The sequence below is a fragment of the Manis pentadactyla genome, chromosome 11 (assembly GCF_030020395.1).
Source record: "Manis pentadactyla isolate mManPen7 chromosome 11, mManPen7.hap1, whole genome shotgun sequence".
In the NCBI taxonomy this organism is placed as follows: domain Eukaryota; kingdom Metazoa; phylum Chordata; class Mammalia; order Pholidota; family Manidae; genus Manis; species Manis pentadactyla.
In genome coordinates this window covers 116,412,572-116,423,952 of record NC_080029.1, presented here as the reverse complement: position 1 = coordinate 116,423,952, position 11,381 = coordinate 116,412,572, and the positions used below count along the sequence as shown (strand labels likewise).

The following is an 11,381-nucleotide window of genomic DNA, read 5'->3' as shown; positions in this document are numbered from 1 at the left end:
GCCCACCAAACACAGGATAAACACGGTCTCATACACACAGAGCCACTGAAACATTGCCACTCACACAGACACATGGCCCCGCACACATTTGCATACCTGTTTACTCAACCCTTCAACCCTGTTCACAATAATAGATCACAGTACAACAAAGCTTGTATACTCTGCCTGTACTTTCTCAGGCTCCAGGGGTGTGTGTGTGTGTGTGTGTGTGTGTGTGTGTGTGTGTGTGTGTGTGTATGTGTGTGCATATGTATGCAGCACCATTTTTTCCTGCTGTCCCTATCTAGTTATCTGTCCATCTTCCACTCTCCCACCCCAGCCATGTCTGCCTCCCTCCTGGCAGCAAGGCTGGGGGAGGATGGGCAGGCCTGGTCTCCATGACAACCAAGGACCCTCTACCCTGGGAGGAGAAGGTGCTGGAGGCAGTGTTGATTTTTGCCCCGGCCCTTGCCCCGAGTAGGGCTGGGGGTGAGGGCAGTGGGGGAGTGGGGAGAGGAGGGGTGGGGTGACCATCTGGGCCTGGGAGAGTGCAGCCGCGGGCACTGCCCCAGTCCTCCAGAACGGCAGATGGGCATCGCGGTGCCTGCGAGGTACTGGGAGGACGGAGGCGGCCCAGTGTGGCAGATGGAGGAGAGCCCCCTCCCCCAGCCCAGCGCTCCCCCGACAACCTTATCTCCTTGAGCACCCTCAGATCGGACTGATTCTGGAAAAGCCCCTTTCACAGCGCCCTTCCCAGGACCGCCAGTCCTGAGAGGTGGAGCTGTGCTAGAGATGCGGGGGAGGGAGAGCCCCTTAAAGCAGCCATAGTTCATGTACCCTAAAGGTGTGCCAGTCCCTTGGGGAACATGGATCCCCATTTTGGATCCTATTCCTGGGCGCCGGTGGGGGTAAGTACTCTGGTTGTGCCATAGATGCCAGTTTGTGCGAACCCTACAACAGGGTGAGGAGGATGCTCTGGTTCCCAGGGGCACCTCTGGGGTGTTGCTCTTCCCTCACATCGAGGCCATTAGCGAGAAGGCGGCTTATGCCTGGCACCCTGCCCTCCAGGTCCTGAAAGCTGCCCTGAAGGGAGGGCTCTGGGGAGGCAGCTGGCGAGGGCCGCCGACCAGCGAGGACCGGGAGGAAGAACGCGGGCTGTCTGCGGGCGACCATGCTGGGAGGGCGAGGACGCTTCCCGCCGCTGATCCCTCCGCAAGAAGGAACCTGCGGGTCGCTGCAGGGCGCGCGGTTGGCTGATGGCCGCCGGCCCTTCCGTCCACGGAGTCTTGGCCAGCGGCCCTCAGCCATTGACCGAGCTGCCCGCCTCGGCCCTCCGCGAGACTCCTCAGACGAGGCTCCTGGGTCTGGGCCCGGGGCCCTCCCGTAGCTTCTCATGTCAGCTTGCCGAGGACCCAGAGTGACACATGCCCAGCGCCACAGTCGTGTGTGCGCACGCGCGCGCGCCGCCACGCGTTCCGATTTGAACCCCCGAGTTCATAGGATGGGGGCCTTCCGCCCTCTGGTGGGCACTCCGCGGAACTGCACACCCCAGGACGGGAGGCCGGTGAGAAGCAGGGGACGGCGTCCCTGCGGCCTCAGGCTCTCGGGGTTCGCTGACCAGCGGGGAAACAGAAGCCCAGAGAGGAAGAGGATCAAAGACAGAAAAGGCCTTGAGGGGCATCTTGTCACCAGCGGCTTTGTTTCCTCTGTCCCCCTGCACCCCCATCCTGTCTTTTGAGCCCTTCTTACGGGCCCTGGCTGGGGTAGTATCGGCTTTGCCCTCCCCGCCTCCCGAGGTAGGCAATCCTCCCGCGCACCCTGCCCCACACTGACCCCCCTCTCGGCTCCCAGGGCCGCTGTGACTGCCTCTCCGCAGGCCCCTTGGGTCCTCTCACCTCTCTGCAGCCAGGGTGACCTTCCTGAAGCGCTAACCAGAGCCCACTCCTTTCCGGCTAAAGCCCGCCGGCGCATCCTGCCTGCCAGGCCCTCGGCGTGGTGGTCCCACCTCCCTTCTGGCCCATTCCCCACGCTCACCGAGCTGTCACGGAGCACCGAAACCTAGAGAAGTCCCCCGGCCCCCGGCCCAGGGGAGGCTGTTCCTTCCGCACGGACTGAGCTTCCTGCACCCCGAGGCCCACCTGAGAGCAGACCTCACACCGCTCCTCTCGTCCCCTCTCCTTGAGCATGCTGACCCTTACCCCGTATGGCAGGTGCAATAGATGCTTATTGTTGCTGTAGCAAATTACCACAAACCTCTTGGCTTAAGAACAACACATACTCACTGTCTTACAGCTCCAGAGGCCAGAGGCCCAAAATCAGTCTCACTGGGCCGAACTCAAGTTGTCAGCAGGCCTGGTACCTTCCGGAGTCTCATTATTCAGCTCACCTATTCAGGCCTCTGTTCAGTAGGTGAGGTTCAATCCGTGCTTTCAGAGTGTAAGAAGGGAGACAGGTCTTAATTTTCCTAAGCCAAACGGACCTCTATCAAGGCACTTCAGTGTGTACTTTTTCCCCACACCACCAAAAATTTCTCCAGTTCTCATCAGACACTGACTGGGTGTCCCACAGATTTAACTCAATTCTGACACTACCTATCTGGAGTTAGTATCAGATCCCACAGGTTAAGGTCTCCGTCCTACAAGACTGCTCCCTGCCCCTTCAGACAACAATGGCAAGTCCTGGATGTCACCTCTGCTTCTGACCGCCTGGCTATAGCTCCGAGGTTCCCATGACCTCCTCCTGGGGCTTGATTAATTTGCAAGAGCAGCTCACAGAACACAGAGAAGCATTTTCTTACGTTTACCAGTTTATTATAAAGGATATAACTCAGGAGTAGTTAGATGGAAAAGATGCACAGGGTAAGGTGTGTGGGAAGGGGCGTGGAGCTCCCACGCCCTTTGAGCACGCCACTGTCCCCACTTCTCCAAGTGTTCACCAGCCCGGAAGCTCACCCTCTCAGGTTCTTCACGAGTGTTTGTAGAGCTTGATCTGCAGCAACCCCTTCCCAGAGATCAGCAGGTGAGTCTGAATGTTCCAGTCCTCTAAGCACTTGGTCTTTCTGGAAACCAGCCCCATCCTGAGGGTATCTAGGCACCCTCCCAAGTCACCTCATTAGCCTACACACAGGTGTGCTCAAAAGGGACTCCTACTGAATGACAGGACACTCCTAGTACTTGGGGATACCAAGGTCTTTAAAAGCTCTGAGCCAGAAACGTGGACAAAGACCATAATATATTTCTTTTTATTCCCCAGGCACCAGCAAGTTTGTTGACCAGGGTCTTCCTGAAAGAGACGACAGGACTGTGGATCAGGTAAAGCTAAGTTTATTAGGCCTTTTTGCAGGAAGGGAGAATCTAATTGACAGGCTCGTAGAAGTTTTCAAAATGGGAAAGTCAGGGAAGAATGTTGATAGGATTTTAGGACCTGCACTTGCTCAAAGCAGGCAGGGAGCTGGTTGGAACTAGGGAGAATCGACAGGGTTTTGAACTGGGGGGCACAGGGACAGGAGGATCTTGAAGTGAGCCTCGACGGTCTGCCTGTTGGGGGCCTGTTCGCTTAGCTCGCCATCCTACCGCTCCTGGAGCAGGTAACTGAGTTTGTTTTTCTTGGTCTCGGACTGACACAGGGACAGGAGCTGTCTCAGCTTCATTTCTCACTTCATGAATGACCCGATCAGCTGCATCAGGTCACTGCCTGGGGCTGCCCCTGCCTCCCTGAAGAGGGGCTGCAGAGAGCAGACTCTCCTCCCAGGCATAGCCCCACTGCAGGGATACCCCCGAGGCTGTGACGCCTCCCAGCTTATGGCTTTTCACCCAGGGCTCCCTGAGGCTGTCCCCTGGTTCCCCCAAGCCCTGGTTGTGTGTGTGGCCTAGCCTCTGACTTCCCCCAGCAAGACCACTGCCCACTCTGGCCCTCAATGTTCACAGGCCGCCTTTTGTGAGACCAAGCCCAGTGCAGCCAGTAGCCTCACAGGGATTCTCAGGCTCTGTATGCACCATATCTTGAGGGCAGCTCACTAAAATGCAGACTCCTGGGCCCTGTCCCTAGAGATACTGCTTCATCAGAGTGCGAGTGGGGCCCAGGAATCGGCTTAAATAAGCACTCTAAGTCATTCTGATTTGGTGTTGAGGTTGGGGGTATCTTCTGACTACACTTTGAGAAAGGTGGACCAGAAGTTCTGTAATGAATGCATGTGTGAAAATCCATTAGAGGCTCTTAATCCACACCCTGTCCCGCCATGCAAGGGAGCCCCAAACAACCCCAGAGGCTGCCACTGAGCAGAGGAAACGTCCCTGTTTATTATTTTTTCTTATGCAACTGCTCTAGGCAGAACAAAGCATAGGGTTATATATACATTAAAGTATTAATAGAATACCCTGCCACTTTTAACTAGCAGGGGTGTCGCTGAATTATAATTGCTCCTTGCCCCTCTGGTGTACTCTTTTGGTAAAGCACAGACACATGTTACACGTATCTGCCTACCCACCCCCTTATTCTCCACTTGCACAGTGGCATCCGGCATGTGACATGCTTAGTAAATATTTACTGAAGGGAACTGAAGGTGACACAGCTGTGGAAGAGAAGCATGCTTCCTCCTAGGTGACCTGCACCAGTCTCTTCCTCAGCCATTACCTCATTTTATTTCTCACAATGCCTCCATGTGGTGAGTAGCAGGACCTGGAGATAAGGGAACTGGGCTCAGAGAGGGAACTTAACTTGTCCAATGTCACACAGCAAGTCAAGGCAGAGCTGGGATTTGCTCCAACATCGTCCAGCTGCTGGCACCTCTCCTGTAGCCACCAACAAGGAGCTAGGAAGGAGGCCAGTGGCCCAATATCCTCCTCTCTCTTTTTTTCTTGTAAACCACGTCCTGTCTGGAGACCAGGGGAAGGCAGTTTGCTTTCACCTTCCCACTCCGCCCTTCCGGCCATCCAGAGCTCCAGCGGAATGCCTGGGCCTTGTAGGCGCGGCAGCAGGAGACAGCTTCCAGAGAGGCTGGGGTTAGTCCAGAGATGCAGTATGCATGGGGCCCCCACTGACCTCACAAGGCACCCCAGCAAGGGGGTGGGGGGCCAGCCTCATCTGTCACTTCTCTTCCCTTGCCCTCCCCCAGGCCTTTGCTGACCCCAGATCACTGACCAGCCTCTGTGAAAGTTTGGGGCATAGCTCCCATTGATGACCCCACCCAGCTTTCTTCAGAAGCTGGGTGAGCCCTGCCATGCCTGTTCCCTGCAAAGCTTGGAGACACGTGAGCTCTGCCCATTCCCTGGGGGCCCAGTCCTGTCACCCCATCTTCCTTCCTGCCGCTCACCCCTTATTACTAGGCATCATGGGAAGATAGTAAAAATGAGTGGGCTTCCCTTCCTCTGTCTTTTCCCCTTTCTTGGTCGCTGAACCTCCTGCCTTCCCTGTGGGCTGAGCCAGGCCCTGCAACTCAGACAGAGGTAGGCGGGCCTCCTCTTTCCGAACCCTGCCCTGCTCTGTGCCAACCTTTAACCTCTGGCTCTAACAGCTCCAGACCCTCTCCCCACAATGCTCAGATCACCCAGAGAATGGGGCTGATGTGGCCTTGAGAGCGACCTGACTCACTTGACCCCGGGCCCTCAGCATTGACCCTCCGGGGGAGCCCCAGCCCCTGCGCCCCTCCCCCCAAACTCCACCACGTGTAATCAGAAGGGCGTCAGAGAGAGGAAGGGGCCATGCCCCCGCTGCCCTGACTGCTCAGAGTTGGGGAAATCATCAGGAGTGAGACAGAATCCACTGTGGGCAAAGTCCATCTCTTGTTTTCTTCTGCGGTAATGAAATAGCACACAAATGTTATCAGGAAGGAAAACTGAACCCCCACCTCACATGGGACCGAGTGACCTGGGCCGCTCTCCCAACATGGTGCACACAGATCCCTGCAGCCAGACACAGGATGGCAGCCCAGGGTAAGAGGTGGGTGCATCTCCACACCCCGGGGTGCCCCTGCCTCCCCTCCCCACCCCAGTTAGGGCTGTGCTTCTGTCACAGACTGTTGGGGCCACCTTGAGGAGGGAGCGCATTCATTTCTCAGTCCATCCCTTTGCTCATTTGCCAAAACAGGGGCCTGAACTAGAACCTTCTCCAGCTCTGGGGGAAGGGGAAGGTGGGGGAGGGGAATGCATGGTGTGGAAAGCACACCTGGTTTGGGACAGGAAGGGAGGCCCAGCCTCCATCAGCCCTGACTTCCTGGCTCCCTGGATGGCAGGTGAAGTCACCCAGTGAGGAGGCCATGCCACTAGGGTTAGGCCCTGGTCAGTCAATACCTGCCCTCTTTCCACCTCTCAGAGGGTCCTGGAACAACCTGAGCGCCATAGGGCCACTGCACTTCTGCAAGGCACTCCCACGCACTCTAACCCTCCCAACAACCTGGGAGGGAGTGGAGGCGGTCAGAGCATCCAGAGACGTCAGCCTGGGGCTCAGGGGCCAGGCGCTCACCCAGGAGGAGAGCAGAGGCTGAGGAGCAGCACCTTGCAGGGGCTTCCAGTGGGCCAACAGGCTGGGGGGCCCTCAGCCCAGGGGCAGTGGGGAAACCGCAGCTCACCTCTCAGCCTCAAAGTCCTACCCACCCCTCTGGCAAGAGATCTGTGGCTGCGAGCCTGGGGGGAAACCACAGATGCTCTCGGGGACACAGGTGGTGCCACGGGGGCCTTCCTGACACCTTCAGCTTGGCCCGCCTGAGGCTGGGCAGTGCAGGAAGCCCCCTGCCTGCAGCCCTCACTGTGGAGCAGGCTGGGGTGTGCAAGCACCACAGATGGCCAGGGTGAGGGGGCCAGGCTCAGGGTAGGGGGAGAGGCCCTGGAGAAGCACAGGCAAACAGCTCGCCCCTGACACACACATATGTGTGGGGCCGGCTGGGCAGAGGTCGGCCGGTGCAGCCACCCCATCTGCAGCAACAGCACAGGGCTCTTGATCCTCAGCCCGGAGCCCCGGTGTGGGCGGGGAGCAGGGGGGCTCTGCTTGGGAGTCCAGAGGTGTGGGCCGGCTTTCTCATTCCGCCTCCAATTAGCTGTGTGACCTTTGGCAAGACAGTATCTGGGAATGTTCAAGTTGGAACAGACTTCGGACAGAATCTAGTCCAGTGGTTTTCATTCCTCTGTGCACACTGCAGCCACCAGGGGACTTCAAAAATGCAGGTGCCTGGGCCCCACCGCAGAGAATCTGCTCTATTTGGCTTGGGGGCAAGGCCTCAGCATCTGCATTTTTAAAAAACTTCCCAGGAGGCGTTAATGTGCCCTCAGGGCTGAAGCACCGTGTTGCCCAATCCTTCTTCTCGGTTAGAGACATAGCCCTGGGTTTTGTACCTGATACTCAGACAGGCCTGGATTCAAATCCAAGCTCTGCCCCTCACCGGCTGTGGAGGATGGCCTTGTCTGACCTGGGTGGGCCCCAAACCCTGGGGAATCTGGCGGTGAGCCCTGGTTTTCAAGCACCTTACCTGTCTGCTTACTCAGCCTCTCTGAGCCTCACTCTCCTCATCCACAAAGTGAAAGCAATACTTTTTTCCTAAAACAAATGAGAAAATTAAACCAAAGGATGCAGGCTGCCCAGCACATGGGGAGTGGGCAGCAAATGGCGGGCGGGGAGTAGCCCCTGAGATGGAGAGGCTGCAGCTCTCCCGCAGGGCAATGGTGACTCCGTGTGGGAGCCGGGAGCGCCCAGGGGCCCAGTTTGCATGTGAGCCGTCCTCTCCCGGCAGCTCACTGCCCTTTGGGGCCCACTGATTTGCAGAGGGGTGGGGGGCTAGACTCACCTTTCCCAGGAGAGCCTTGGGCTTATGAAACAACAGGCTCTTGACTTCCAAACAGACTTTTTTTGGCTTATTAAGCTTTTTTTTTTTTTTAAGTAGTATCTGTATATTGTAGAAAGTATGAAAAATTCAGAAAATTATAGAGAAGCAGGAAAAGACAAAACAAGATAACCAAAACAAAACCAAAAATCCAAAGTGAAAAATTTATAGCCAGTCAAGGTTTCACTTTGGTATACTGCTTTTAAATTTCTTTCTTGGCAATTTTCTCGGCAGAGCTGAGTTTATACCATTAAGGCAATTTTGCATGATATGAGTATTTTATCTTGTGTGTATTTCCCCACATCATTCGTTTTTTTTAAACATCTTTTTGTAAAGGCCTCATAATGAGGGGCCCTGAATTTCATACGCATCACCCTGTTGTTGAATAGTGAGATTGTTTCCATTTTCCCAATTATAAACACTGCCATAAGGTACATCTTTGTACATAAATTCCTTTCACATCTCTGCTGTTTCCTTAGGACACATTCCTAGAAGAGAAATTACTGGGTGAAAGTGAATGAACATTTTCCAAGCTACCGGTTCTCAAGTTGCTCTCCAGACACATTTACCAATTCTGTCCCCAGTGTGAGCAAATTCACTCCCTGAACACTGGCTATCATTGGATATGAGGATGTTTTGCAGTTTGATAATCATTCCTTTGATTTGTAATAAAGGTGAGCATCTTTTTCCATCTGTTTCCTAGTCATTTTCTAGTGGAGTCTTCACAGCTCCCAACCCAAGACTAGGGTCACACAGGGTACAAAAGGGTCGTGTTAGCCCCTAGCTCTCCCTGAGTGTGGGGGAATTCAACAATTCTATAGCCACTACCTCACCCCAAAGACCAGGGCTGACTCCTCATGTGGTTTAACAGAGAATTTGGTTTAACAGGGGTGTTTCACCAGAAACAGAATCAAATGCCCCAGCCTGAGCAATGGCAGTCCTGGGACCTTAGAGTCGGTACACTTCTTCTGCTAGGTCTGCAAAGACGGAGGGGCCTCGGCTTGAGTGCTTCCTGGGGGAGGAGATAAAGGTCTGTTCCAGCCCTGGCAGCCACAGGTTCTCCAGGTGGGACTCCCTGGCCCCTGGAAGGCATCTCCTGGCCTCTTGAGGGTTTTGCTTGGGGCCGTTGGCAGAGCCTAAATGTGATTTCTGCCCAGGATTACACCCACCTGCTCCAGGTCCTGAGGCACAAACCCCTGGTTGGTCCTTCTGACAGTTGTCACTGAGTCCAGGCTCCTTACCTGCCTCCAGCCACTCATCCCAGCTCCCCAGATGTGACTGATGGCATCACCACTGGCAAAGCCAAAATCTCCATGTTCTTTGACTTCTTCCTCCTTCTCCCCATATCCCAGCAGTACCAGAGCCCGATCAGTCCACCTACTGAGCCCCTTGTGTCCTATCTTCCACCCAGCTCTTCTGCCTGACATACTACTACTGCCCAGCCTCCAACATCCTCCTTGTCCCCTGCAATCCTTTCTCCCTTTGGAACCAGAATGACCTTTCTAGGATTCCAGTGTGACCCAGCCACCTCCTGCTTATAACTTTCCATGGCTCCCTATTGCTCTCAGGCAGACATCCAAACTCCTTTCCATGGCTTGTAAGGCACTGCGTGGTCTGACTCCTGCCCTGGTCTCCATCCTCATCTCTGACAACAGTCCCTTCACCACCCCAAATCCTCACGGCACCTCAGATGAGGCACAAAAGTGCAGGGACCCCTCTGGCTTTCTGGCCTTTGCCCAATCCTCTGTCCCTTTGCTGGACTCACTCCTACTAATTCTTCAAAACTCTGCAAGGCACCACTTTGTCCAAAAGCTTCATCCTCATGTTAGTTTCCCTTGGCTGCTATAACAAATTATCATGAACTTGGTGATTTAGAACAGCACAGATTTACTCTCCTACAGTTCTGGAGATGAGAAGTCTAAAACGAGCCTTTGGGGACTAAAATCAAGGTGTGGGCAGGGACACATCCCTTCTAGGGGATTCAGGGGAGAATCTGATCTTGGCTGTTTGTGCCTTCTGAGGATGCCGGCTTCCTTGCTTCGTGACCGCTTCCTTGAATCACTCCAACCTCCTTATGTCATCATGTCTTCTGTGTCTCTGGCCCTCCTGCCTCCCTCTTATGAGGACCCTTGTGATTACATTGGGCCCGTCCAAATAGCCCAGGATAGTCCTCCTGTCTCTAGATCCTTAATTTAATCACATCTGTAAACATTTGCAACAGAAGGTAACATCTGCAGGTCCTGGGGCTTGGGGGACTTTATTCAGCCTATCATACCCCTTCCCTCCAGTTATGGACAAGATGCCTTTCTTCCTGCTTACACAGTTCTCAGAGGTGTCCTGTTTTTTGGAGCCCATCTACCTGTGTGTAACTCTTGGTTTCCTTGTCTGACTCCCCTGCTAGGCCAAGCTGCAGGTGCTTAGCTGTCCAATGCACCCGTGTACCCGGGCCTGGCATGGTGCCTGGCATCCAAGCAGTGCTCACTGAATGTTTGAATGACTAATGGCTACCACTCTGACTTTGTCAGTCACCCAGGCCGATGGCAGAGAGCCCAGCTCACAGGCAGTCTCTGCATCCTGGTCTGGTGGCCAGCCTCCCTCTTCTCTGCTCTCTGCTCCTTGGAGACAGAAACCCCAGCAAGCCACTAGGTTGGAGACCTGCTTGAGCAAAGGTCTACAGGCAGGATCAAGGATGTTGTAATCAGAGAATCTGACAATTTGGGGTGGTTGAGCATGAGTGTCTCTGGTGAGGATGGGGGAGAAAGCAGGAAATGAGGCAGGAAAGGGTCCTTATCATGTTTGGGGAGCCTCAGATGTGTGCAGGAGGCAGTTTGCCGTGGGGGAGGTGGCTCTAGCCAGCTGGTGCTGAAAAGACTGGCAACTCCTAGGCACACACTCCGCACACAGCCTCCCTCTGATGGGCTGTCACTGAGGCAACAGATGAAGCTGGTTGCCCAGCAACATAGCCCTGCCTGCCCCAGCCCTCCTGCGGCCATTTGTGCCCCTTGGGAGCTTTGCACCCTTTCTAGATTGCTCCAGTGCTTAGATGGAACCAGATTCCCTCTGTGTCCAAATACCAAGGGTAGCAGATGAAGGAGTCTGCTTTGTGATTGTTGTGGATAGAGCTGAGGATTTGGCATCAGGGGAGAGGAGGGCCCAGGTGGCCTTGGTGAGGAGAAGGGAGCAAGGGGGTGCTGCAGCCCCAATCTTCCTGGGTGTTTTTCCTTTTCCACTTTTGCTAATGTGAAGCCGGAAGAATCTCGGCCTGGGAGCTGGGAGACCTGGCGCCATGTCCTGGCTCTGCCCCTCACTTGCTGAGTGTTTTGAGCAAGGGACTTCTCCTCCCTGGTTCTCCGTTTCTCCGTCTGTGAGAGGAGAGCTTGGGCAAGCTGAGTGCCAAGGCCCCCTGGACCTGAGATTTTATGACTCTGGAAACTTCAGGGCAGAGAAGGAGCCGAGGCCAGGCCCCATGTTCTGGCTAGGTGTCTGCGCCTCCCTTCCTCCAGCCCCCCCACTCCAAGGCCTGCAGCATCTGACCTTGACCTATGGGAGGAGGGGGAAGGAGAGCCATTTGGTCCGGCCTCACCCTTATGAA

At 55.1% G+C, this 11,381-nt stretch overlaps 1 long non-coding RNA gene across 1 annotated transcript; it reads left to right on the top strand.

Annotated features, from left to right (window-relative positions):
• The first annotated feature begins 5,652 nt into the window (after nucleotides 1–5,652).
• LOC118935773 (uncharacterized) lies at nucleotides 5,653–8,478 on the top strand. The gene is made up of 2 exons (XR_005033987.2): nucleotides 5,653–5,916; nucleotides 8,269–8,478. It is a non-coding gene; the product is annotated as an uncharacterized LOC118935773 (long non-coding RNA).
• Nucleotides 8,479–11,381: the final 2,903 nt, after the last annotated feature.